This window comes from Helianthus annuus, chromosome 11 (assembly GCF_002127325.2).
Source record: "Helianthus annuus cultivar XRQ/B chromosome 11, HanXRQr2.0-SUNRISE, whole genome shotgun sequence".
In the NCBI taxonomy this organism is placed as follows: Eukaryota; Viridiplantae; Streptophyta; class Magnoliopsida; order Asterales; family Asteraceae; genus Helianthus; species Helianthus annuus.
In genome coordinates this window covers 153,929,452-153,934,995 of record NC_035443.2, presented here as the reverse complement: position 1 = coordinate 153,934,995, position 5,544 = coordinate 153,929,452, and positions in this window count along the sequence as shown.

Here is a 5,544-nt window from a genome sequence, read left to right as displayed (position 1 = left end):
TTTTTCATTAGTTTTTGTTGGTGGAACTTGTGAACACTGTTTTCTTTCTATTTTGTCATGATGTTAGCTAAAGCCATGAGTGGCTAGGTACTTTGATGATTATCTTGTGGTGAAGGTTTGTGTTAGACTTTGGTGTTCTTATCTACATTTCTAGAATAACAATTCCTTTTCATTTGAATTGATTGTTATGGTGTGTAATTGGTTGTTAGTAACGTGTTGATTCTTACGTTGAACTAATTAGAAACCATACGTTCTTGGTGCCGTTGGCAATCGGGATATCATGGGTATAGTTAGGTTTGGGTAAGGGTTGATTGATCATCGGGTGATAACCTCACGTTCTCGGAATCTGAGTACTTAGTCCCCTTTCATCACTGCAATTGTTTATACATGAACTATGTCTATGTAGTTCTTTCTAGTTGAATGTTAACCCAAAAGTTGAAACAAACCGGATACACAAGATAGTCATTTGTCTCTCAATTGTTTACAATCTAATTTTCAATTCGCAAATAGATTAATTACTCTTAGTTTTTAAAACCAATCAAATCAAACCAACTCTTAAATTTTACTTTTTCTTGCAATTAGTTGAAATTTAGTTAACTTAGAGAAGCACTTCAAATAGCACATTTTCCACAAACTCCCTGTGTTCGATACCCACTTGCCACTATTTACATAGTTGTTCTTGGGATTAAATTTGCGTGACCACGACATCACGTCAGTAATATGAAAGGGCATTATAGTCATTTCAAGTTATAGTCAACAAATTTGAGGCTGGGGGTAAGGTTGCGACATAACAGCAAACATTGGGGGGTAAAATTGCAATTATTTCATTAGGGGGGGGTAAGGGTGCCAATCACCCCAAACCACAGGGGGTAAAATTGCAGTTTACTCTATTTTTTTATTACTTTTTTGTTTTATTATATTACTTTTTATTTTTTAAAAAGATTTTTTTTTATTAAAAACCATTTTAAAATTCAGATTTTTTAACAAAACAATTTATTTTTGCGCGCCAGTTTTTGCACGTCATTTTTACGCCCGACTTTTTTAGGTGCTGTTTTTAACGCGTCGTTTTTGCATGCCGTTTTTCACGCTCGGCTTTTTCAAGCGGCGTTTTTTTAAAGCGCCATTTTTTACGTCCCGTTTTAACGCGACGATTTTTACGTCCCGTTTTTTTTTCGCGGCGTTTTTCTACTACATATTCACACCCCCTGTTTAGGCGCCATTTAATCACACGGTTTTTCACGTTAAACTTTTTACGTTTTACGTTAAACTTTTTATGTTTCACGCGTCGTTTTTTAACGCGTAGTTTTTGCACGCTGTTTTTTACGCTCCACTTTTTCAAGCGTCGTGTTTTTAACGCGCCGCTTTTTACGTCCCATTTTAACGCGGCATTTTTTACGTCCCTTTTTTTCACGGCGTTTTTATGCCCCGTATTCACGCCCCTTGTTTAGGCGCCGTTTTATCACACGGTTTTTTACGTTTTACAATTTACGTAGAAAAAAGTTTTACGTTTTTACATTATATAGGATTTACATAAAAGTTTACGTTTTACGTTTTACGTTTTACGTTAAACTTCTTAAACTTTTTACGTTTTATGTTAAACTTTTTACGTTTTACGTAAAGCTTTTTACGTTTGACGTTAAACTTTTTACGTTTTAGGTTAAACTTTTTACGTTTTACGTTAAACTTTTTATGTTTTACGTTTTATGTTAAACTATTTACGTTTTACGTTTTTACGGAAAACGGACAGAGTTTCCTTTGTTTTTGGAATAAGCCGACTACTCAGGTTGTCGTTATCTTTTCAAAACTCAACAATATAAACACAAATATATAAAATTTCTATCAAAATGCCAAACGTAACAAGTCACTAAAGTATCGGTTCGAGCTCGGTGCACGTTAACTAAATAAAATCTAAACAAACGTAATAATAACTCGCTACCGAACCGCAAGACCCGAACCGAGACCGAGCCGAAGCTTAACCCGAACAACTCTGAATCTGACCCGGTTTGACTGAGCCGCCGACCTGAAGCTTCCGAACCGGATTGAACCAAACCCGCACCCACTGACACGAAACTCGACCCACGGCTGACTCGGACAAAAACTCAAACCATACTTGAGTCTGGCCTGAAACTTGATGACCCGCAACCTGAAATCTGACCGAGACTGCCGCTTAAAACAACTCAAACCAATATAGCTGAAACCCGAACCAAACTCAAAACTGGGCACCAAAACTAAGATGGACTGACCATTACCTGAACTGGAACTCGAATCGAGCACCACCGCCATCTCTTCCACTGCCGCTGCCGTGAGCGGCGGCGCCGCCTTGAACTCTCGGCGATGCACCTCCGTTGCATCATCACCTTCCACCTCACCTTGTCGTCAACATCACCACCTAGCTCGCCGTAGAACCCACAACCGCCACCGCCGTGAGCGGCGGCGCCGTCGACGGTCCACCATTTCCTCTCCCATGCGTCTCTCTCTCTCTCTGGTCTTCCGTCTCGATCCTTGATCTCTCTCTCTTCATCTCGTTGCCGGAAGAAACTAGTGTGCGGGTGTGGTGTGTGTGTACCGGAGACATGAGAAGAAGGGGGTCGGGTGTGTGATTGTCGCTGGAAAATGAGGCCACAACAGTGGCCGGTATATGGCCGGCACCGGTTGCCGGTCCGCTGGTCGCCGTGATCGGACAGAGTAGAGAAATGGGGCTGTTTGGGTGTGGGTGATGGCAAAAAGTAACGTCAGAGCGCCGGTAACCGGCTCGATCACCTTTAAATCGGACATGAGAGAGACAGAGTGTGTTGTATAAAAATGAAGATCTTTGAAATGGGTAATGTGATTTTGAAATGGAGAATGCGTTGTATAAAAATGAAAGCAGTGGATTTAATGAAGAGAGAACCACAATATGAGAGGTGAGAGAGATTTTGAAAAGTCAAGGGATTTAATGAAGAGAGAGCAATAGATTGGACATTTGAAGGAAATGACAAAATTACCCCTTATTCTGATTGGTTGAAAGTGGTTCTCGCGGTTCTTACAACTGGAGGTGGTTTCTATTTTAGCAGCTCCTTATATATATATATATATATATATATATGTGTGTGTGTGTGTGTGTGTGTGTGTGTGTGTGTGTTACAGTCTACAAGGGAAATTGAAACACACTACTAGTTATGCATCAATAGGTATCAGGTTTTCTATGATTTTTTTTCAAACTACGCACATTTATATATTATTATTATTATTATTATTATTATTGTTGTTGTTGTTGTTGTTGTTGTTGTTGTTGTTGTTGCTAGGGGTGGTTCCAATATTGCATTTCACGCTCGTCATACTTCCAAACGAGCTTCTCTCCTATTTGTTTGATTCTCTCTCCTTCCTCAACTAACTCCTCACCAAAAGTATGGAGTTCCTGCACATTTTCCTCACTCATGGACGGTAGTGGTGCGGGTACTGGTTCAGGGTACTGGGGCGTAGGTTCTCCATATGGGTATGGGTTGTCTAGTATATCCTGGACATAGAGATCGGCATTCCAATATGGATCTTGAGGGTTAAGGTTGGTATACTGGGCTACGGGGTTTGGTATTGGGTTTCCCTGTGGATAGAGTTCCTAAATAATCCCTATGGTTATCCTCCAATAGGTTATACATTAGAGGGTTAGGTGCTGGGATTCTAGGTATCTCGTTTAGGTCAAATGCTGGTATGGGAATTTGATCTCCTTGGTTAAGTTCTATCTCCATTGGTTGGGTTGGGAATAGTGGCATGGCTGTGGTGCAATTATTTGGTATAGGTTTGGATCGGCTGCAGTGGTGGCTAGTATGTGGAAGTTTGCCAACCCTCTATTAACTATGTCTTGGGTCTGGGCGTTCATTTCTCTATTGGCTGCTGCTAATGCCCTTTGTTGTTGTAATTTTCTCATTCGCTTCCTTCGCTCATGTGTTCCCTGACTGAACCATCCTCTCTTTTTCGTGGGGAATGGTTCTTCGGATCGCGCCTTAAAAATGAAGGTTCCCTCTTCAGTGTCAGTAGAATACCCCGAAGGAGTAGGCTGTGATGAAGTTCCTTCACTTTTGGGAGAACTAACTAGGTGACGATAGGCGTCAGACGGACCTTGATCACTCATACTGTAAACAAACAAATTGTCAAATAACACAAAACAATAATATACAGATATGCACGTAACCACATAGATTATTTCCTAACATAAATGATAAAATTTTGGGGTCAGCAGAACACTTCCGTGGCTTAAATCAGTGGTTGTAGCTGTGATACCACCTTCTGTTGCAACCCCCGACCCCCTTTCCCCGGAAGCGGGCGGCCGCGGGTCTCAGAGTGGTGGTATCAGTGTTTATTAATTTGGCAGCGGAAATTATATCAGGACCGTAGTTAGGAAATAGTTTATCAGAGTAAAACACCACACTTTTATAACTAATAAATACATAGGAAAACCCAAGTTTCTATTACAAACATGTTTATAGGGAAAAACCCTAATTTATTGAAATAAAACTTCTTTCTTGTTTAGGTAACTTTTATAGCCAATTTTTCAAGCCTTCAGTGCTCTCCAGCTGGCTTCTAATTGGCTTTCACATTTTGTTATCTGAAGCGCATTTTAAAAAGTTTTATTAGCAAGATATACTGGCGAGTGAATCCCAGTTTAATCAAAACAAGTTTTATCATTTTACAGTATTGAGGGCATCTGCAATTACATTTGTTTACATCTATCAATTTACCACCCACGGTACCGTCAATCCTGACTTGTGGCAATGTTACTACCCACAGTGTAGTAACAAGTAGTAAATACAAAACCCCAATATACCGACAGTAATTGTAGAATCACAAATACTAAATCACTGTTAAATATAATTTAAAATAATTGAGGTTTTGTAAAAAAGTTTGCAAAAGGGGAATAACTCACATTGCTATTTTAGATAATTCCTGGTTATAATCTATTTAAAATAAATAATGCACATGCGTTAGTTGATGTGTGTAAAATGCAACATATAAATTACATCAAATGAGGCGTAAAACTAACCCTTTCTTAGTACTAATGTTGGAAAAAGCGTGCTTTTGTCTTCCTTTTGAATTTACAAGACCAAATGAGCTTAAACGAGCAAAAGGAACATATAAACAACAAAAACCAACATAAATACAAAGAAAAGGAATAAACGTGACATGCCCGACCCCTCGACAGCATCTCCAAGAGCAAAAACAAGAAACAGAAGGCTGACCACGGCCCGTGCCCACTGGACACGGGGGCGTGGTCAGATGTCTGCAGAAAGGACAAAGCTGTAGAAGCTTCTACGCCCACCACGGGTGTAACACCTGTGCTTGTAATCATTGTATACAGTTCAGTTATCAATGAAATAATGTTATTCGATCCCAATGTTTGTTTGTTTATGTTTGACATTTTGCATGTTTTGATTTTTGTTCAATTTCAAACACTATATCGCTTTCTAGAGAGTTATACGCAAACCGATGCATAAACATAATCAGTTTAACGTGACAAACACTCCGGAACATCAATATATGCTTAACATACCTTAAATAACCTTTACATAA